General features: G+C 54.1%; 1 long non-coding RNA gene across 1 annotated transcript; it reads right to left on the bottom strand.

The window, feature by feature from the left end:
* Positions 1–430: 430 nt before the first annotated feature.
* On the bottom strand, positions 431–16,018 carry LOC129542444 (uncharacterized). Its single transcript, XR_008683065.2, has 3 exons — positions 15,892–16,018; positions 15,308–15,487; positions 431–524 (listed from the first exon to the last, which is right to left on the bottom strand). It is a non-coding gene; the product is annotated as an uncharacterized LOC129542444 (long non-coding RNA).
* Between the last annotated feature and the right edge of the window lie 7,247 nt (positions 16,019–23,265).

Genomic DNA, 23,265 nt, shown 5'->3' with positions numbered 1-23,265 from the left:
ACACTCGTTGTGTAACATCGAGAGCAATCCACGTAATCTCAGAAGTCACTCCAGCATCCTAGCGTGAAGAATTGCATGGAAAAGAAGCACGGGGCACTGCGGTCTGAGGATGTTCCCACGGGCTTTGTCCCAACCCTATCACTTTGCATAGTAATTGCCTTTTCAACGAGGCAGCGACATACGTGTTGATCACCCTCGCACCCTCAGCACAGGACTGGCACGTAATAGGTGCTCAAAGAACACAAGCATCAAATGAGTAGATACTCAGTGTGGGGGCAACACAAAAGAGAGAAGAGGACTTGGCGACCTTGCCCCTCCGCTGCCCACACCCCTTGAGACATCGCGTTCCTGCATTTATCATTTGCACTGGCAAACTTACTTTCTCTTTTGAAGAACTAGTTTATGCTGCACTTACCATCATGCTTCTTTCTGCTCGGTTTATATCATGAGCATTTCCTCATGTAATGCGTTCAGTCTGATGTGCCAGTTCCCATCCGCCGAGAGTTTCTGGCCAGCGTGCTTTACTGGAAAAGACGCAAGGAGGGAAGTCAGGCTGTGATTGATTAATGATGTCTGCCACGGGCAGGGAAGTAGGGCATTTCAGAGTGGAGGTTTGCGTTTAGAGACAAGGCTTAGCGTTTAGCTAACAGAAGCTTGTGCGACATGACCAAGCAGAAGCGAGAACAAAGGATAGAAACCACTTCTCTGATAGCTTGGCATGCAATTCTGTCATGTTTAGTGGTGGCCTCAGAGCTGGGGGTTCTGCGGCATTTACCCACCTCAACCCTGTCTCCAGTCAGGGACATTAATTTGCTGGCACCTCCAGCCTGCCCTCTGTCGGGCTATGCAGGCTGCCAAGGACAGGACAGCACTCAGAAGCAGAGAATCATGGGCATTCATAGCAAGTAGATGTGAGTGCAAGAGTGGACAGGATTGGTGAGGTGCTGACAATTTCAGTTCACAGGGACCCCGCTCACTTTCTTACAGTAAATCCCCAACAGCAAAGAAATGTTCCCGTAAAGGGATAGAATGTAAATATTTTGGGCTCTGCAAGCCATTCAGTCTCTGCTACAGCTGCTCAACTCTGCCCATGTGGTGCAAAAACAGCCAGAGATGATATGTAAATGAAGGAGCATGGATGTGTTCTAATAAAACTTTATTAACAAAAAGAAGTAGAGGGCCAGGTGTGGCTCACGTAGTTGGATGGTTGATCCCTAAACTAAGGCTGGGATGGTGTCTGTTTATAACTTGGGTGCCAGTTTCAATCATGTGTGTGTGACTGCCAGGAGCAAAGAATCTCTCTCGGGCTCAGTACGAAAGAGGAGAGGGCTCACTTAGTGATGTCTGTCTTGGCCCAGTGTGGGATTCAAGAGAACACAGGCTGCACATTTTGCATCCCTGTCCTTAGGAAACCTCAGCAATCAAAAAGAGCTCAAGCAATGGGGCACAAATAGCCTCTATTATTATGGAGAGGGCTCATCTGGGAAGCCTGGCCTCTGTCTAGACAGGTGGCAAACCTCTGGGACCTTCAGAATCTGTACCTTTGCAGAGACTGCTCTGTTAGCCCTCTAGACCATGACCGACTTGAAGGTAGAAACCATGACTTTGTTTCTCCAGGCCTAACAGAGGTTGGCATAGTGTTTAGTGAACACCTCTGATATTAATAAATGAATGAATGAACTGGAGGTTCAACAGAGGCGCCTACTGTGTTAACAGGTTAAGACCCTACGTGCCTACTATCACATCTCCAACACAAGAACCATGTGAAGCAGAAATCAAATCTATTTTCCAGACTAAATGGCTTTCTGCATTATGACATCATCATACCACTTACATCCACGGACTGGACATTGCACCATGCGTTTTACTTACATCGTTAAATGAAACGTGTGAGAGAAGAGATGTCTTTAACTCTCATTCCTTTTTTAAAAATATATTTGTTCATTTATTTGGCTTCATTGCATCTTGGTTGTGACTCACGGGCTGTCCCACAGCATGTGGGATCTTAGTTCCGCAACCAGGGATTGAACACACATCTCCTGCATTAGAAGGTAGATCCTTAACCACTGGCCACCAGGGAAGTCCCTTTAACTCTCATTTTGTAGATGGAGAAACCAAAGCTCCGATGGGAAAGGCTTGCCTGAGACGAAGCCGTGAAATGTTGCTGAGCCAAAATGTTGGCAGCGCGTCCAACCTGTCTGCCTTTGAGGCTCGTGATCACAGCGTTGAATCCAAGTGCTGCCTGCCTGCCGGGTCTCGCGTGCATCGATGGAGGGGGCTCTGCAGGAATGGCCCGGGCCCTGCTTTGGCTGGGATGGGTCACAGGCTTGAGCAGGACAGGTCAGCAGGGGCGGGCAAGTGTGGGCAGGGGCTGGCTGTCACCCCACCCACCGGGGTCCCGCCCCCCACTCCTCTGCAGCGGCAGGCTGGGAGCCCTGGTGAGCCCCGTGCCCTGTGATTGGCGGCCTGCAGATGGTGGGGGTGCCCTGGAATTTATTATCCAAGCATGCCTTCCTGAGGGTGCCTCACTGCCTGACACTGCTTTATCGGAAAGCTGGGAATGGTTAGCCGAGCCCATCTGTTAACCAAAGAGGGGAGCTCAGTGGGTGGGAAGGTCTGCAGAGTCATTTAAAAGGAATTTCTCTGATGTGGAGGCTAGGGTGGAAGGTTATCTGCCCGTGGGCCCGTGGGCTGCGGTTTGGGGGTTTGGAGGCTTCAGGGAGTGGTGCGTCCGGCCTGGGTCAGGGGGCTCTCCTTCCTCGTTCTCAAGCAAAAATCGCTGGGGTCTTTCCTCCTCCAGAGCAACAACTTTAACCCGTGAGACCTCAAGGTTGAAACCCTCCACGTTAGCACTGTCGTGTCTCAGTGACGAATCTGGGACAGATGGGGATAAATGCGGCAATCTGAATTAATACCGGGGTCGCTAATGAATCTGGGAGCTGGGAAATAATTAGGAGAAGTTACCGCTCCTGCCAGGGTCATGCTGTGTTGGCTGCTTTCTCCTCTGCCCCCTCCCCCCAGCCAGGGTGCCCCAGAAGAGAGCCGTGCTGCCACCCAGGGCACGTGGGTCTCAAGGTTTGACCTTGGGTTCGATTTCTGGTGTGTCTGTGACAGGCTGGTGAACGGCAGGAGGAGGGTAGCTCTCCCCTGGGACATGCAAAGGTCATCGGAGCTGGGGCAAAGTGCTGCAGTGACAGCTGGGAGACCCGGGTTCAAGTGCGGACTCTTGGTGAGTGACCTCAGGGCAGATGGTTCCCCTCTTCTCAACAGAGATAAACCATCAGAGAGGGTGATGCGAACCACTTGCTGAAGCGCTGGACCCACACTAAGCATTTGACCGGCAGCATCTCAGTCTGCCCCCATCGCTCCAGAACTCTGTGAGTCCTCATGCTCCCCAGGAAAACAGCATCTGGAACCCGCACCAGCATCCTCAGCGGATAGGAGAGCTGGTTTCAAGCCCAGAAATCCAGCTCAGAGGTCGGAGCCCCAGACCACACCGCTTCACGGCCTTTGGCCACGAAGATCAGGATGATCTTTGATATTCCTTTCAGTGCCTGACGTTTCTTAGGCCTGTAGGGCTCTGAGTGCTTGCAAATACCTGCTTTGCAATTTGGAGAGAGAGAGAAAGAAAGAGAGAGTTGTATTTTCATAACTGACTGTCTGTCAAAACCGGGGCCCTTTTTCTGCGTGATCAGATGCTTACTCCTTCTTTCTGAAACTTAGCACAATTGCAACTGGATACTTGAGTATTTAATTTTTTAATGGCTATCTACCCTGCTAGACTGGAGATCTAACAAAGATATCACCTATTTTGCTCACTGCTATATCCCAGCTACCGAGAAGAGTGGCAGGTACATTACATCTTTTCGATGAGTTTATGAAATGAATGAATGAAGCTGGAAGGTCAGGCTCGACCCTTGTGAGCAGAAGCCCGCTGATGATGCTAACCCGAGGTGGCCAGTTCAACTCTCGAGAGCTGCTGCTTCCTGGTCAGGGAGCTCAGAAGCAGGCTTAGCATCCAGCATCCTTGCCAGGGCAGCGGGCGCTGACAGGGGCTCCTCTGGCGTGGCGTGAGGGGCCGTGTCCAAGGCTGACTCCAGCCCCTGCCTCTCCCCCTCACGGGAGTCGTGCTCACCAGAGCCGCTTCACACAGACATGCTTGAATAGCCACCAGGGCTGTCTGGGTGTCACATGACCACCACCTCCAGCTGCCAAGAGGGCTGGAGGCGGCCAGGGGGCTCGGGGGTCACCTCCATAGTTAAGTCGTGTACCTGGCAGAGACCGTGTTTGTGGAGAACGTTTCAAGGAACAAAGCATTCTTCATTTTTCTTTTCTTCCCCCTTTTCTTACTTCTCTTTTCTTGGCCATCTGGACTCAGAATATTTCCATGCGGGGTGGCCAAGGTGAGAGGAGCTTTGGGGCAAGAGGAGGAGGAGGAGGATCTGCTTTCTGACCCTCAGGGCAGGACGTCTCGTGGCTGAGAGCCGAGATGCTGAACTGGGAGTTCCCGGGTTCAAACTGTGGTTTCTCCCCGACCGGGCACAGAGAATGACCTCGAGCTACTTAATCAATCCCTCTGAGCTTTAGTTTCCTCGTCTGTTACGCGAAAGGCATGGCGGCACCGAGGTTATTTCAAGGATTCAAGAGACAGTTCAGAGGAAATACTCAGTGCATCCTTCTCTCCCAGTTCAGTTAATGCAGCTAACAGAACACCAATAACCATCGTACCGTTAGCTGTGGAAACAATAAACTAGTCCTGAGGTTTCTTCTTGCCAAGGATGCATGCAAATCAGACAGGAGACAGCGGCGTTTTTGCCACTGGCTTTTCCAGACAAGGGAGCAAAGAGGGACGAGTTGAAGGAGATGCTCCCGGGTCTTTGCAATTATCCGTCCCCTGCTTGAGCCTAAAAGATTCCTAGAGGTCACAGAGTTTAAGCCCCTGGAGATGCTGAGGACCAGAGAGGGGAAGGGACACGCCCAAGGTCATGTAGCAGCAGACAGGCAAAGACTGGACCAGTTCTTCTCTTTCCTGAATTAATTACCTCAGCCTAGTTCTTCCGACATAATGTCAGCCTATGCTCTTAGCAGACGTGACTGGCTGACCATGCTTGATGGAGACCAGAGGTAATGGTCTCCACCTTCCACGCACCCAGCACGTTTACAGGCAGGCAGGTGTTCTGGTCCTTGTCCTTTCGAGAGGTGAGCACTGGCATACCGATAAGAAGTTTCAAAATGGGGTCTCCACGAGTGTGCTGCTTGACCCAGGGTGGTATGCAAGTGGCTGACTGGGTCGGTGGACGGAGCTGAGTACCCAGCACATCACACAGGGTCCTCCAGGCAGGAAGAGCACTCTCTCCTCCCGAGACCCACAAGACCTCGTATTCTGGTGTCTAGCAATGACTGACCTTGAGTGAGTGACTTCTGCTCTTTGGGTCTCAGTATTCTCATCTGTAAAACGGGAGAACCATGGTGTCTACCACACTGGCGGTCCTCTTTCAGATTAAACGAGTCCATTAATTTAAAGTTCTTAGAACAGCCTCTGGCACGTAGTAATAAATGTGGTCCACTAAGCCGCCTAGATGTCACAACTCATGCAAGGGGGTGATGTCCCTCCCTTCTGAGGCTAGCACTCAGGAATGAAAGGTGCAGGTCATGGACTCCATGGGCGTGTGGTCACTCTCAGGTCCAAGGGGTGAACGAGTACTGTGGTGACGTGCTGTGCCCAGACCCAAAGGCAGAAACAAGTCAGAGGCTCCTGCAAATATCTGCCTGGTGCAGTGGTATCCGAGCGCCTCGGCTTGGGGCCACGAGCACGTGCTGACCCTTCCTTCCCCAGGCCCACTGCCAAGTGGTCAGAGCTGTCTCCAGCTTCTCCCAGGATGTGGAGACCAACTCCCTGCTTGTCAACAGAAGCTTCTGGGAAAAGGGGGCTCCCCACCCCTTCCCCCCTGGGAGAAGCGTCTGCTCTGGGGGGAAGGACAGGCATACCCTATTAGCATCCCATCACAGCCGCTGACCAGCTGTGTGACCCCAGGCAAGCCCCTTCACCTCTCTGAGCCTCAGTTGCCTCGTTCATCAATTGGGGCTTCCTTGAGAATTGAATGCGATGGGCTTCCTCCGGGTGGGTCCTGCTTTGCTAAGAGCTGACGCCTTAGTGCCAAGCACAAAGTTTCACACCAAAAGAAGGCTTAACAAGCCGGTGGCAAAAGGGTGCCTATTAATAGCACATGGATCAAGGGCTTAACAAGAAGCCCACCACTGCTGTCAACCCTTCCCATATATCAGCTCATTTAATTTTTACGGTGACGATCATGACCCCTGTCTCACAGGTGACCAAACGGAGACTAGGCAAGAAAAAAATAAACTGAATCGCTTGTCTGTGTTCATCCAACTCGTAAGTGGCTGAAGCAGGACTTGAACCCAGACAGTCTGAAACTAGTGCCTGAGCTTATAAACACCGGGTCTCAGCTGAAGAGGAAGCAGGGAACCAAGAGGTGCCAGGGAAGTGCCGATCGCTGAGTGGCACACCCCTGAGGGGCCGATCTGTATCTGCAAAGCCTGTGCTTTCATTAAAAGCAGAGAAAGCACCTGACTGTCACTTTTGCTTCCCATCTGCGCGCAGCGAGTGGCATCTCCAGCATTCAGGGATGCAGAGAGGGCCCCTGACCACGGGGAGCAGAGACAGCCCAGTTGTACCCAGAGAGCCGATGACTCTCTGGGAGAAGCATCTGGCAGAGGCCCCCGCCAGTGGTTCTCTCGCTCAGGCCAGCCCTCTGCATGATGGCATGGCCTGCGTAGAATGTTTAAAGAAATATCTGAATTGGTTTCCAGAATTTAAAAAATGGGAGATTTCACGTTAAAAACAAAAACAAAAACCCAGACTCCTGGTGTGGAGAAGTGTTCTCGGTTTGGCTCTGTGTTGGCCGGGCTTCTCATTGTGTGTTTCTGGCCTGCCGCCCCCCAGCCACGCCCCCAGGGGCATCTGAGTTTGCGATCTCCTGCAGCCAGGGCTGCGGGGTGATGGAGGCAGGGGCACGGCCTCGCCGGCTGACGGCTCAGAGAGAGGCCCAGGCCTGGGAGGGCTTTCTCGCCCTCCCTCGAGACAGAGATGACTCAGGGGGCCAGTGCGGGCCTCTTGCAGAACCAGCCCTCCTCCCCTGCTTTGTTTTTGTAAAGCAGAAATAGAAGTTTCCATAACGTGGTGTGACTCCACCCAGCCCCGGCAGGCGTGGGGAGTCACTGCTGTTCGCAAGTGTCCAAGGGAGAGCTTAGGTTGGCAGCCTGCTGTGGCTCCCGGGTTCACAAGCCGCACAGCGGGACAGCGTGTGCTTATCTGCAAGCCAGCGCCCCCTCCTGGGAAGACAGGGACTCCCCACTGGGTCCTCCCTGGGGGAGATCACGGTCAAGGGGCTACCGGAGGCGGGAGAACCAGAGAGCCAGGCCAGGTTCTCTAAGCCATCTACGCATCCGTCTCTCCACCCATCCACTCACCATTCTTCCCTGCCTTCCTTCCTCCATCCCCCCATTCGAGGACTATTTACTGGGAACTTGCTGTGTTGTAGACTTTCCAAGCTATACTCCGAAGATATAGAAATAGACAAAACACAAAAACCGCTCCGTCCCCACAAAGCCTACAGTCACTTCAGAGAGACAGGCATCCAAAAGGTAGGGACAGACAAGGAGTAGGAAAAGGGTCCCTGGATAGATCTACTTTGGCTCATCCCAGAACGGGACACCTAGCGGCCCTTTAAAGGAAGTCGGTGCCTACATGGTGACACAGAGCATCCTCTCGGTGAAACAATCCAGGGCTCAGATAACGCTTACGGTGTGTCCATCCGTAAAGGACAGAGACCTTGGCTGGGCTTCCGTGGACTCGGACTTGCCAGAAAGATCTCCGAGAGAATCCACGAGGAGTAGGGGACAACAGATGCCTCAGGGATAAAGCTGGGTGCTAGGGCACCAGGAGGTGACAGAGCTTTTTTGCTGTGTAAACATTTGGTTTTCTGAATGTGAAGCTTTTTTTTTTTTTTTCACTAAAAATGGCTGGGAAATGTAAGGTCGATGGATGGATAGCTTGACAGATGCATGAGAGGGGAGCGAGGGGAGGGGAATGGGCAGAAAGAAGCGGGGAGGAAGAGAGGGGCTCGGGAGACAAGAAAAGCCCTTCACAAGTTTGGTGGTTTGATCCGGAGCCGCACAGGAAATCCACGCTGCTGGGGGGCGCTCCGAGAAAGCTTCCCTGACGATGGGGGCGCTCGGCCCAGCACGCTATGCATGAATAGGAGTTGCCTAATGATGGGGCTTCCCTCGTGGCTCAGCTGGTAAAGAATCCTCCTGCAATGCGGGAGACCTGGGTTCGATCCCTGGGTTGGGAAGATCCCCTGGAGAAGGGAACGGCTACCCACTCCCATATTCTGGCCTGGAGAACTCCACGGGCTGTACAGTCCATGGGGTCGCAAAGAGTCAGACGCGACTGAGCAGCTTGCACTTTCACTTTCTAACGATGGGTACAGAGACGGGCAGAGACCTCTCAACACTGAAAGGAGCAGTTGGTCCCCAGGCTCACCCTCTCCCCACCGCCGGGCCTTGGGTGCTGCGTCTGCAAAGAAAAGAAGACGCCTCTCATTCTCAGTCAAGGTCTGGGAGATTCTAGGAGTCAACAGAGGCACATGTGAATACAGGCTGTCTTAACCGCTGCAGGCGGTAACCTGCCTCCTCCTATTCCAGTAGATAGAACTGACCAGCACTGGGACAAGCAAGGAAAAGAAAGAAAGTCTGCCCATGTATCAGACTTTGAGGTCTCTAAACTCTAAAGATGCTCTTTGTACCTCCCTGGGGGTACGTGATCCCCTGCCCCTGCCCCCACCCCCACCCCCGCCAACCCAGTGAAATACAGAGGCCGAGAAGCTTAGTTTATCTGAGTGGATGGATGTGGGCTGCTCCTTGCACGGGCGTATGACAATAGTAACAGCACATATTTCATGAAAGTCAGGCACTTAAGCACACAAGAGCCCACTGTGTCCCCCAGGCAGGTCCAAGAGATCGGTAGCCACGTGGCTATTGATCCCTGTTCATGAGATGACAATCCCGGGGCTCAGAGAAGCTTAGTTATTTGTTTCAGGCTGCAGAGGGAGTCTGAATCCAGGTTACGTTGACCCCAGAGTTCACTCCCTTAACCGCCAACCTGCATTGCTGCCCATCCACGAGGGGGTCCTTCCTTCCCAGGCCTCGAGGCCAGAGAGGTCTGCCTGGAAGAGGTGCCACTTGGGTGGCGTCTGGGGGGACCAGAGGGCTCTAACCCATCCCCTGCACTCTAAGAGAATCAGTCCTCTTCCACAAGGAGATTTCCTTAAGAATAAAGGGCCCTGGAGACATTAAAAGGAAAGCTCATAAAAAATTCATCTCTGAGTAGTAATTGCATCATAAAAAGTATTGAGTTGGAGTGCAAATGCAAATCGGGCCGTGTGAATTAATGATGTAAACAGTTGGAATGAGGGCGCGCATCCTCAGACTGCCCTGCTCCAGACTCCTCCATGTGCCAGGCAACGAGGGCGGGGCGAGAGTGCGCCCTGAGGTTTGAGGACATTTTCAGACCACCAGTGACCACTGTCTCATACTCCGAATCAAGACCACCAGGGACCACTGTCTCATACTCTGAATCATTCTTTAGCACCTCCTGGAGATGTGGGTTTGCTCTCTCTGTCCCTCAATCAGTACGTTCTGAGCACCTACTGTATGCAGGCATGGAGCAACACCGCCCCTCCTCCCCGCCCTCTCCCAGTTCACCCCACATGAACTTGACCATCCTGGAAGATGAAGACAGATGTTCATGAACTTTGGGTCCACATTGCCATTCACGTCTTTCTTGGTTTGTTGTAGGGGCTGGGGGGAGGTACATGCAACAAGCATATATTGAGCACCAACTGCATACAGCGTGGCCCCTGACCTGAGCTCTCAGAGCCGGTCGTGGGAGGTCTGCAGGGACTCAAGACAAGACTGGAGGGATGGGGCGCCGCTCCAAGCAGAGGCAGGCTGGATTCCACCCAGTCTAATCCACGTGTAGTTGGAAATGGCTGGCAAGTAGGGGCTGAGTGTGGTGCCGATGAGCCCCGGGGAGTTAGAACATACTGGAGGACCTTCTACGTCTCCCAAGGAGCTGGGACTTGATTCTCACTTGGAGGAAACATGGCCTTCACTGTCTCCCCCCCAAACTCTTGATTCTTGGACATGCAAGAGGCGGAACCTGCAGTCTGTGGGTCTCATCGAAGTCCAGACGGAATAACCAGTCCGTAACCTTCCTGTGGTTTTTAAAACTGTGTTTCATGGCACGCCAAGGTTCTGGAAGATCCATGGTGGGAAGTAAGTGTGAGGTTTAGGCAGGCAATGTTCTGGAACCTCCCCTGCTTAAGCCAGATCAGCCCCCCCGTGTCATTTCTTTTTTGTGTGTGTGTGGTTTGAAATTCCACATGAGATTTCATGTAGAAAGGGAGTGTGTTGCTTAAATAAGAATGACTCCCACTTTAAGCAGAGCAAAATCCAGATTCTTCCCCAAGCTTTCATGATCCAGACCAAATCCATGTGTCCAGGCTCAGCTCAACCATTTCCCACCCGCTGCCTCTCACCGCCCGGCACCCCAGCCTTCGGCTATGCCTATACAGAAACTTACTGCTCCTCTGTGACGCCATCCCTCTTCTCAACCTGACCTTTTCCCAAGACTGATTTCAAATTCTTCCTCCTCCAGGAAGCCCACTCTGACCCTTTCAAGTGTCTCTAACCCACCCAGAGTCAAAGCCTCTTTCGACTGACTGCGAAGTCTGAGGGCTGAATCGTTGACCCGGTCATCAGTGGGGTCTGGTACCACACTGGGCTTTTGGCAGATCCCCAGAAATGTGAGCAAACGGTACCGGGAAAGAGAAGGGAAGGGGTGAGTTTGGGAAGTATGTAACTTAAAGGATGTAGGGTCAGACAAATGGATGGGAGGGAGGGAAGATAGGAGGCGGGGGCAGGGGCTGGAGGGAGGGGACAGGGAAAGGACGGGAGGATGGACGGATGGGAGGGAGGGAGGAACAAGAAAAAAGACCGCAGGACGGATGACAGGCAGGTGCCCGCGTGTGCAGTGGGGGCAGCCCCGGCTTCCACTCTCCCAGGAGGCCACGGCGTCCCCTCGGCCCTCACCGCCCGCCCCCCACCCCACCTCCGTCACACAGCCAGCCCCTGACATGCCCTCGCCCGCACGGTGATTACTCCTTGAGCAGCCTCCCGTATCCTGTTCCTGCTCTTCCTACAAGCAGAGAAGCAGAAAAATCCATCCTGATGAGGAGGAGGCCGCCCGCCCCCGGCCCCCCTCCGCCCCCGTCTCTGCAGCCTGTAACTCTCGAGCAGTCAGGCAGAAACAGGCAGTCAATTTTTTCCAGGGTCGAGCGCCGACTGTAAGGCAGAGCCCTGCAGGGTGACAGGGGAGCTGGCGGGGGTTGGGGGGCGGGCAGCACTCAGATGGCAAGACCGTTTCTCCTCCATCCTGGGGGCAGCGCTTCCTGCCTGGCTCACTCTAGATGCGGCCAGCTGTGTGATTCAGGGTGCATACCACCTCCCTGCCGCTCCCCCAACACCACAGTGCAACCATCTCACATAAGACCCCAGCCCCATGAGACATCACAGGCAGGGCAGAATTCCCTCCTGGCGTCCATCACCCCTGCTCCCCCAGCCCGGCTTCCCGCTCGCATGGAAGGCAGCCTCCTGTCCCCACCTGTCTCTGCCCCTCAGTGCCTTCATGGCGGGCACCCTGGCAGAGGAAAAACGGCGAGCAATGTGCTTGGACCCACCCTGGTGTCAGGTGGCGCTTTGCTGTGGTGGCCACTGAGACGTCGCCCACGCTGCTGCAAGGGCAGACGGCTCCCAACGAGCCCCTGCCCCCAGCAACTGCCCTTTGCTGGAGTTAGAGCTGCCTTGTCCAAGGTCAAGCCTCTCTCCAGTGTCTGCTCGGTGACGGGGTGCAAGTCCCTGGCCTCCTTGCCTCTGGGCAGGATGACTTGAAGAGCCTTCTCGGCTCTGGAGTGCCCATGGATCAGCTGAGACCCTGGGGGAGCCTGAATAGCACCCTAACTTCCCTCTGCCTCGCTCTGCTTGTTTCCCTTCTCCCAGAGGTGTTGATCCTGAGAGTCTCCCCCACTGCATCCCAATAAAGGTCAGGCACGCAAAATCCCAGATTCCCAGGGTCTGTGTCCAGAGAAGCCAACCTCCCACATTCGCCTATTTAATCTCGGCGGCATCTCTGCCTGGCACAGCCCTGATGCATGGGTCAGGAGCCTGAGGCTCAGAGAGGCCGCCTGTCTGGTCTCGGATGCCCTGAGCGGGTCTGGGCTGCAATTCCTCCGCAGGGGTTCAGGACAGGAGGTCAGGACGCTGACTCCTGCTGTCTCTGCCCTTCAGAGACAACCCGAGGGAGAGTCACCATTGCTTTCAGACTTCAGTGGGCCAGGGCTCCCTGCCTCAGCTGCCAGGGCACCTTTCAGACATCAGGGAGCCCGCCCTCCCCACACACACACACCCAAGACCAGAGCTCCCTGCCTCAGCTGCCAGGGCACCCAGGTGGAGACATCCAGCCTTTGCCCCAGGATCAAGCTGTCTCATTTTCAACTCTGGATACTGTCATTCTCCACCTGCTACGCTCACCAGGGTCCGGGGGGCAGGAGATGGGACATGTCAGACAACTGGAAGGACCAGAGGCATCAGGCCTCAGTCCTGGGCTCCCAGTGGAACCAGCCACCCTGTGCTTCTCTGAGCCTCCACGTCCTCATCTTTCAAATGGGCTGCTGTGAGCATGGTGTGGGACAGTATATACCAAAGACTCGGCCCCCAGCCTGGCTCATAGCAACTGCTGAGTTATCATTTCCCCCCTTTATCGCTCGTGAGAAAATCGAGTCCGCTGAAGATCCACGCTGAGCCCTGTGTCAAGGACGTGCATCACAGCATCTCACTGAATGCTGGCAACACCTCTGTGCAACGGGTACTGCTGTCATCCCCACTTCACAGGTGAGAACGTGGAGGCTTGGAGGGCTGAGGTCAAGAGTCCAGGGTCCTCGGGTGATGGACTGGAGTGGCTGAGACTTGAATCCCGCCCCCCCGCTGTCCAGTTCCAGAGCCCAGCTTCTTCACCACCTGGACTCCCCTCTCCCCCTTCTGGGAGCCTCTTGGACCCCCAGCCCCTCCACACGCGTCCCTGCATCCCAGCGGGGTTGCTGCAATCTGGAACCTTGTCCCCGGGTGTCCTGCTAAGAAAATCAATGGAAATCATGTGCTGTGCGTATCTGGTTGCTCACACTTTCGGCCCCCCCGCCCCGGCTTCCATGTTGAAACTGACCCTCCAAAAACAGGAAAACCCTGTCCCTGGGCTGCAGCTCAAGTTCTCACAGGGCCTCTGTCGCCAGGAAAGCCGCTCGCATCCTCTTGCAGCTCTAATGCCTTCCAGCCGCGCGGAGGAGAGCGCTGGCCGGCCCTGGCGGCGGCCGTAAATCCGTAATTGAACAACGTCTGGGACTACCAGTCTCCATAAAGAGGACCAGAAGAATGTGGTAAAACCGTTCACAAGGCCATGGGGACTTCTGCTATGGCGGGGCCAGGGGTCCCCAGCTGCTCCACGCGGGCCCCTCTCCGTGGCCGCCCCTGAGCCAGCTCCCGTGCAAGAAGAACTCAGGACTAGGGGTCGCTCAGCCAGCCCTGGGTTCAGATCCGGCTCTGTCTGCCGGGGGCCTTGAGGTGCCGTGAAACCTCTTCTTGCCTCGGTGTCTGCCTTTGAGCTGAGCGTCTTGCTCCCAAGGTAGCATTTTTATGACAGTTCAGTGAGATTGAGTCTCCTCTAGTACAGATGGAGCAGTTCTAACTATGGTTATGAGCTTTGGAGACATCGCTGGGATTAACTAGCAACATGGGGGACCAGGGACATGCAGATCAAACCTCCGAGGGGGTCTCCACGCATCTCTTCCTGATTCCATCCAGGCGGCGTATTTGGGTCTTCGGGGCTTCCTTTGCCCCGTCTCTGGCCAGCTTAAAAAGAGGCTACGGGATTTACCAAGTAGATTACCTGGCACTTAGCTGATGAAATACACTCTCCCCCACCCCACCCCCCACCTCCCGCCAAGATATCGATCAGCCACTGGCAACCGTGGAGCTTACAGCAGCCTCCGGACAGTTTAAAAAGAAAACCAACCATTAATAAAATTGAATGGTTGGGGGGCAGGGGGAAGGGAATGATGATGGGGGGGAGCTGGAGGGAGGGCCTGGGGAAAAGCTAACACACAAGGAAGAAACCTGGGAGAAAAAGTGCCCTGCGATTCAAGACCCGCATCGCAGAGGCTCTGGGATCGTTCCCGAGGCAAGGCCAGCCATATGCGCCTGCTGAACTAAAGTGAGGGGCAGACAGCTGCATGACACAAAGGACACAGGTCACAAATGCAGGGCAGCCCTCGGGGTGTTTTGTGTTTTATTTTGGTTCCACATATGCTTTATTTAAAAGGAATTTGCTGCAACATGTTTAAATGGGAGCTTTCACATAAAAGTCTAGATTTCTGGAATTTCTTGGAAAACGGGAACACATAGTAACGCTGAGCTTGCATTCCTGCGAGGAAGCAGCCAGGCAGAGCGATAGCAGCTGTCCCCGCGGGTGAGACACAGGGAGCCCGGATTGCTCGGCCCCCGCTGGACCCCTGCACTCTTTCTCGTGGGCTGCTGGGGGCTGGCGAGTTTGAGACCCTGAGCCGAAGGATATGAAAACTATAAATGTGCAGGACGCCCCTGGCAGCCCAGTGGTGAAGGCTCTGTGGCTCCAGTGCAGGGGTGCGGGCTCAACCCCTGGCCAGGGACTTAAGATCCCACGTGCCACTTGGCGAAGCCAAAGGTTTTTTTTTAAATACATATATTTGCGTGGAGGGTATGTGTGTAAGTGCTACTACACCCTGGGTAAGTCCATGCCAAATATTAACACAAGTGCCTTTCCTTAAATAGGACTTGATCGTCTCACCCTTTTGTACTTACTATCCTCATCAATAGAAAACAATAGACTTGGCTTTAAGGGGGAAAAAATCAATATATGCAGAGCTGAGTGCTCTGTTTGCTCGCAATGATGGCCATCATTATCAGGAAGGAACAAACAACAAAATGCCAAACTGCGGTCTTCTCCAAACAGGGTAGTCGGGGGCAACTGGAATCACCGTCTCTCTATCTTTTTCACGACACGTCCCTCTCTTAATTCTACTCAGGCAACTCCAGGTCAGGTATGCGTAAATTTCAAAGCAAATCGTGGTTCACTCACCTTAACAGAGATGCGATTCCATGCGAAGAAGTCCTGTTGGAGGCGGGGCCTGGAACCTGGCTGGAGGGCTTTGTTGGGCATTTCTGAGCCCTTTTCTCCAGGATCTGGAACCTGGCACGGAAGCCAGTGCTGTCATATGGCTGAGGCATGTGGTTTCAGCCCCGGACCGCAGAGCCCCATCTACGAAGGCAGAGGAACAAAGCGAATTCCTCAGAGGAGGAAAAAGGGGAGGCTAGCCTTTTTTTTTCTTTTAAATCCTAAGTGGCAGGCACGCAGATGGACATGATTTCACATATGTGTGTTAACTAAAAAGCCTAGGGGTTGATAAACTGGGCTCTCAACTCCACCACGTCCCCCTAGCTGTGTGGCTTCATGCAGGCCACTTAACTCTCTGAGTCTCATTTTTTCTATAAAGTAGGGATCAAATGGACCTCGTAGGCTTGCAGGGCAGATTAAGTAAGGGAAGAAAATCATATAAAGAACAGTAGACAGTCAAAAATAATTATAGGTTATCAATGAGCATGCATGCATTTACGATATACTATCAATGTTATCAAAAAAAAAAAAAAAGAAAAAACACCTACCGTGTGCCTGCCAGTGATGGGAAAGTTTTCTCACTCATATCCAGTCAGCCACCCTTGACAACCCAACGACTCTGAGGCCATTTTGCCCCAGTCTAATTAGAGGAAACTGAGCCTTGGTAAGGGAGGGTGACCCATCGTAAGGGAGGGTGACCCATCAGGGATGACCAGACCCATGGAGATCAGGTCTGTGTGACTCAAAGAGGACTCCCTGGCTCTGACCACCTACCCTACCCCTAGGAGCATCTGGTCTATGCAGCTTTTAAACCGAGGTCATCCGGAACGTCTCCTGTGCACCTGTGTAAAACCAGGGCAGGAATTCTGGAAATAGACCGGATTCAAGCGATTCTCCCCGCATAATCACTCTACAGCTCAGGCCAGTGCCTTCCCCTCCAAGCCTCAGTTTTATGGTCTGTCCAATGGGCATGCCCTTGGGAGTCTCATGAGATTTCATCAAGACAGTTAATGCGTGAAAGGACCTCACGGAACAGAGCGAGTGACAGGCTGTGGTGTGACTATCCCCATTTTACAGAAAAGGAGAGCCAGACCCTGGGCCATCCTCACTCCCATCCATCCATCCATCCATTCCTTCTTTCATCCCTTCGCTTGTTGACCGGAGGAGCACACCCCTCTACCCAGGTTTCCGGGGGTATCAGCGCCCCTGAAATGCATGCAGGGGAGAGGGAGGCAGGGAGCAGGTCTCCCCGCTCCCCAGGCCTTCTTGTCTCTCCCTGCCGAGGAGGCAGCTGCAGCCAGACATTTGGAAACCATTACGAACATCCCCGTCTGACTCTGTTCCCCCAGTGCGTAGCTTAAAGCAACAGATTCCAAGGAATTTTGGCTGCGTTCCTTGGCAGAGGGAGACCCAGGAGGAATGGTGGAGAGAACTGTCTCCTCTCCACCCTGTCCACACAAGGTCGTCTTCATGTCAGGGTCCAGGGCGGCACACGGCAGGCCCAGAGTGGCGCGGGCAGGAGCCGACGCCGGGGGGAGGACTCGGGTCTCCTCCCAGACTCGGCCAGGTCCTGGTGGAGCCCCCGCTCTGAGCCTCAGTTTCCCCATCTGTACGTGGCAGTCATCCCAGCATGAAGACTCCCTAGTCTTACTGCAAGGGACCCCGCGTGCGATGGCAATTCGACGCCCGACGCGTAGTAGGTGATGGAGAAATCCTGCCTCTCCTGTTCTCGTTTCAAGGTGGCTTGCTGATGTGACTGAGAAACCAGGACGGTGGATTCGGTGAGAGCCTGGTGAAGCTGTGAGGCCCCCCCGACAAGGCCACCTCCCCTCCCTCCGCCACCGTCTCCCCAGTCTTCCGGCTCTGGCACCCTGACTCTCCTAGGGGGCTCCCAGCACGCCCCTGCCCGGTGGCCCTCCAGCAGGCTCTCGCGCTTCTCCCTGCTTCCTTGCCCCCTCCTCGTACTTTGGTCGCAGCTTCTCCCGAGTTCCCTTTGCCCCTCTCTCCTCTTTCCCTTTGCCCCTCTCTCCCTCCGCCCTCCCCCTCGGTCCCGGGTGCCACATCTCTGTCTCCCCTCGTCCCCCTCCTGTCAGTGCCGCTCCCCCCTCCCTCCTCCCCACCCTCTCTCTCTGTCTCCCGCCCTCCACCCCATCACTTTGTTCCCTGCCCCTCCACACCTCTCTGCCTCTCTCCCTCCACCGCCTCCTGTCTACTTCCATCCGTTTCATCCACAGAAGCCCATTCATCCCAGAAGCTGCCAGGACTCTGTCGGGAGCCCCAGCGTTCCCTGATGAGGCTCCCGTGAGTGATTTCTCTCCCCACTGAGTCCCTGAGCTCTGTCAGGCTGCCTTCTGCAGGGCTGCACTGTCTGTTCCCCGTCTGCTCCCTCCAGCTTCTCCCCGAGCCCTGTGCTCTGAGAATGGACCTTCCGTAGGCATCATCACCGGCTCACTCCGCCCTGGCTTCCGGATGCAGGTCCCGAAGGGGTTCAGGGTGCAGAAGGCAAGGTCGGCTGGAGACCTTGTGGTCTTGACTCCAGCCCAGGGTCCAGGTCCTGGTGGGCAGGCAGTTCCCGCAGCCACGCCTGTCTCCAGGTCCCAGGAACTCCCCCTCCTATCTCCCAGGCCTGGGGTGCTGACGGCTCCCCCCTGCTGCCAGCCCAGAGGTGCCGCACCTTCTCTCTGACTCCCCTAACCCTGGCCACACTCTGATCACTTTTGCCTTCATCACGCATCCCCTTGGTCATCCCAGGTTGAGTTGTCACTTGTTTTGTGACGTGACCGAGATGGATGCAAATTTCCTCCTTCCGCCAAACCCCTCCTGCCATTTTCTCTCCCTCATCTCTCCTTCGACACCCCTCCAGCCCTCTGCCCTCACCCACCCTCCTGCACGAGGCCCAGATCCACGTCCCAGACATATTGGGAGCTCCACAAGGGGCAGCCCTTGTCTAGGCCTCCAGGGGACCCCTGCCCAGGGCCCTGCATCTAGGCAGCTCGCAGAGGCTGTTAAAGCATCGCCGAATGAGTCCGGGCTGTGGAGGGGCAAGACTGTGGCCAGCACGCCAGCAAGTGAGGTGTGTCTGCAGCACCGCATGGGGTGCTCAGAGGTGTCCACTCTGGGGCTGTCCCTCCCCTTCCCGGGCGTCCTGTCAGAGCCCCTGCAGCCCTGCAGGGGGAGGGGGGTCCCCGACAATGGGACGCGGCCACGCTCCAGCACCCCCAATCCCGCAGCACCTCTCTGCATGCCCTGAGTCCATGGATGGGAGGGCTCCCCTGCTCCTGGCGCCCGTTCAAGCTGCCTGGTGAACTAAATTGATTTTTTATCGTTGCTCTGGAGCGAGCTTAATGAATCTGTTAGTGACGGCTGCCTGCCCCAAATGCCTCCCAATCCCTGAGCCTCCAGAACCGCTCTTCCTACAAAAGGAAAGGCGTTATTTAAGGTTCAGCCTCCACCCCTAAGAGCATCCGGGCATCAACTGTGCCATGCCTCATCCTTCCTGGGGTGAGGCTCTAACATGGGTTAGGAATGGAAAGGCAATTGCAGAGGTTAGTACACATGTGCCCAGGGACCAATGGTCCATCTGTACATCCGTCCATCCATTCATCCACCCACTTATTCACGTGTTTATCCACCCATCCACCCAACCGTTCATCTACCCCCCCAGCCATCTGTGTATGTATTCACCCATCCGTTCACGCGTCCGTGCTTCCATCCATTCACCTATCCTGCAGTCCATCCAACCGTTCCTCCATCTATCCATACATTTAAACACCTACTCATCCACCCCTCCATCCATCCATCCTTCCATGAATTAATCCACCCATTCATCCACCCACATGTCCACTCACTCATCCATCTACCCAGCCATCCACCTTCCGTCCGCCCATCCATTCGTCTACCTGCCTGTCCGTCTGTGCGGGCATCCACCCATCCACCTGTCTTTCAGTCCGTTCACCCATTCCTTCATCCAACCATGCATCTGTTCGTTCATTCACAAAACCACCTTCCATCCGCCCATCCACTCACCTGTCCCTCCATCCATAAGCCCATCCATCCCCCCACTGTTTCACTTATCCATTCATTTGACTTGACGGATACTTACTGTGAAACCCAGTACCCTTCCGGTGGTCTGCGGGGTAGCCGAGAACTGCCCCTCAAGCTGTCTCCCTCTGCTCCCCCCTCTGCGCCCACTCCGATCTCTCTGGCTGCTCTGCAGGCCCTTTGTACCTGCCCTCCTCTGCCAGGGACGGACACCGCGTGGCTGAGCCCTCCCTCGACGAGGCCTCTGCTCAAACTGTTCCCGCGGCGCCACTCTGTCCTTTGTGCCACGCGTGCTCAGTTGTGCCCGACTCTTTGTGACCCCAGGAACCGTAGCCCGCCAGGCTCTACTGTCCACGGAATTCTCCAGCAAGAACACTGGAGTGGGTTGCCATTTCCTCCTCCAGAGAGTCTCCCCAACCCAGGGGTCGAACACGTCTCCTGCGTCTCCTGCGTTGCAGGCAGATTCTTTACCCTCTGAGCACCTTTCTAATTTCCACAGTTTTCCTTGCCCTCTGACACCACACGATAAATTAATTTATCCTGTTCAGTGTCTACTGTCTTCCGCTGGAATGAAGCTCCATGAAGGTGAGAGCTGCGCCAGTTCCACTGGCCACAGCATCCCATGTCCTAGAGCCATGTCTGGTCTGTAATCGGTACTCAGGACAGTTGGTTTATTGAATCAGTTCTTTCAGTAGCTAATACACGTTCTGTTGCTTCCGTCACATACGAAGCCCTGAAATGAATGATCAACGAAACCAGGCAGAGTGCTTCCCCCTCCAGCTCCCCGGAAGCAGGGATGGAAGAGGACACTGAGCCAAACAACCACACGTGTGACTGTAAAACTCCCTCTGGGCTAACAGCCTTGATGACGGTCACATGGGGTCTATAAACGTTTTTAGGCTGTTTGAGTTGTATTTCTTTTTTTTTTTCTCCCACCCATGGCATCCTGTCTGCCCACATCACCCACGTACATGCTGGTTGAAACTAGAGCCTGCTCTTCTCAAGGCTCATCTCTGTTGCTCCAGGCCCTCTGTCAGCAAAGAGAGGACACGGGGGCTGGCGTGCTCCCGCCTCTCTGAACAGGTCCTGGGCCTGACTTAGAGTGTGGATACGATTGGGTTTTCTCCCTCTTTTCCCTTCTTCCACCCAAGGCAGGAGCCAGGCCCACAGTGCTGTCCTGCCTCAGGGAAGAGGTGTTTAAGTAAGACAGAGGCTCTTCCCATGTTTTATGAAGTGTCTGCCTACATTAGTCGCTCAGTCATGTCTGACCCTTTGTGAGTCTTTGCGATTGTAGCCCGCCAGGCACCTCTGTCCCTGGGATTCTCCAGGCGAGAATACTGGAGTGAGAAGCCATTCTCTTCTCTGGGGGATCTTCCTGACCCAGGGATTGAACCCGGGTCTCCTTCACCGCAGGCAGATTTTTTACTGCCTGAGCCACCTGGGAAGTGTCTGAGTCCCCCTAATGTGACCCTGGGGAGCCTGAAGGATGAACGGACTGAAGCACACCTTTGGTGACAACAGGTATGCAGGAGGAGCACCCCAGGACCAAAATGAGGTTTGGGGCTGGATGGTGGGGAAGGTGGGGACCTGAGTGTATTGAAGATGTTACCAGACCTCAGAAGGCACAATTGTGGGTGCACCAAGGGAGGTGTAATCTGGGCCACAGAAGCTCCCTGAGACCTCCCTCCCCAAGATCCCCATGCCTGCAGCTTGAGGATGGCAAGTCATGGCTATAGCAGTTCATATTCCTCCAAAAGAGCCGCGACAATATTTCAAGTCCACTCTGCTCTTCAACAGCCTTGCCATAGCCCACCAAGAAGCAGAGTCTATTCCCCTTCCCCTCGACCCTGGGAGGGCTTGTGACTGCTCTGATAAATAAAGTGCGTTAATAGCGATAACGTGTGACTTTGGTGGGGGGGTGGGAAGGGTAGATCTAAAAGAGCCTGACATGCTGCCGTCCATGGGGTCACAAAGAGTCAGACACGACTCAGCCACTGAACAACGACAGTGACACTAAAAGAGACCCAGCTTCTACCCAGTCCCCTTTTGCTTGGGACGCCCAGGCTCGGAACCAGCCGCCATGTTGTGAGTAAGCCCAGGCTCCACGGAGAGGCTGTGGAGAGATGCGCTGGCCTGTGGCTCCAGCTAAGGTCTCAGCTTTCAGCCCTCGTCAGCCATCAAATAGGCAAGTCAGTGAGACTGAGATGACCCCAGTTCCTGGCCTTCAAGTCTCCCAGGGGAAGTCCTGGACAAGCCAGCCCCACTGTGGCCTCTGAAGTCCTGACCCTCAGGCACTGTGAGCGTAATAAATGCTCAGTACTGTACGCCACTGGGTTTCGGGGTGATTTTTTAACACAGCCAGCTTAACTGGGACAGCAAGTACATAGAATATAGCTCCCAGTGGGCCAATCACTGAGCTAAGCACTTTGCAAATATTCACTCCCTTAATCTTCAAGGTGTCTCCTAGAAGTCCTATTCACATCTCCACTTCACAGGTGAGGACCGGAGGCACAGGGAGGGAAAATAACGTGCCCAAGGCCGCAGAACAAGAGGCTGAACTGGGCGTGACCCAAGCAGTTTGACTCCAGGGCTCACATTCTTCATGACTGGTCAATGCAGCCTAATGCAATTGGCATCCTTAGGGAAGTGGTAGAAATTTAAGGGTGATCAGTGGAGTTCCACCTTGTGGATGCACAACCTCAGGGGCTTGCTGTCTCTTGTAGTCAAAACTGGAGATCTTTCCAACTCTACAGAATAAGACTTCACTGTTGAATGCAAGTTGATAAATAGAATCCAGAAAACTAGGGATGGGTGAATGGATGGATGGATGGATAGATGGATGAATGGACAGATGGAAAAAGGATGGGTGAGTGGATGGCTGAATGGACAGATGGATAGATGGATGGATGGCTGAATGGACAGATGGATGGATGGATGGATGGATGATGAATGAATGAATGGGTGGATGGATGGATAAATGAGTGGATGGATGGATGGACAGATGCATGGATAGACAGATAGATAATCGTAGTCGGTGGTGAGCAGTTTATTTTTTGTGGTTTTTTAATATTCAGTTCAGTTCACTCACTCAGTCATGTCTGATTCTTTGCGACCCCATGGACTGCAGCATGCCAGGCCTTCCTATCCATCACCAACACTCAGAGTTTACTCAAACTCATGTCCATTGAGTCAGTGATGCCATCCAGGCATCTCATCCTCTGTCGTCCCCTTCTTCTCCCACCTTCAATCTTTCCCAGCATCAGGGACTTTTCAAATGAGGCAGTTCTTCTCGTCAGGTGGCCAAAGTATTGGAGCTTCAGCTTCAACATCAGCCCTTCCAATGAATACTCAGGACTGATTTCCTTCAGGATGGACTGGTTGGATCTCCTTGCAGTCCAAGGGACTCTCAAGAGTCTTCTCCAACACCACAGCTCAAAAGCATTAATTCTTCGGCGCCCAGCTTTCTTCACGGTCCAACTCTCACATCCATACATGACCACGGAAAAACCATAGCTTGGACTAGACAGACCTTTGTCAGCAAAGTGATGCCTCTGCTTTTTACACATATAGGAGTTATAGCTTAATGACAAGGCTTGTTCTGCAGGATTTGAGGACAAATGAGAGATGAAGTCCTAGCTCCATGTTTCACCAACTCTCTCAGAGCCTCAGTTTCCTCATCTGTAAAATGGTCATGACCTTATCCCTCCCAGGATGTGACAAAGACCCACGGAGATAACACTTTCAAAGCACTTTTCATGATGCCAGCACCTCATAAATGCTAGATTCCGCCTCTGGCCCCATCCCCTTGTCCATACCTTTTCCTCACCCCGTCCCACCTCCCACAAGCCCCCAGCTGGCCTGCGGCTCCCTGAGATGTCTCA

Source organism: Moschus berezovskii, chromosome 19 (genome assembly GCF_049115385.1).
Source record: "Moschus berezovskii isolate FMDL1 chromosome 19, NW_MosBer_1.0, whole genome shotgun sequence".
NCBI classification, from domain to species: domain Eukaryota; kingdom Metazoa; phylum Chordata; class Mammalia; order Artiodactyla; family Moschidae; genus Moschus; species Moschus berezovskii.
The sequence above is the reverse complement of the archived record's forward strand: the minus strand, read 5'-3'. Positions and strand labels throughout refer to the sequence as shown.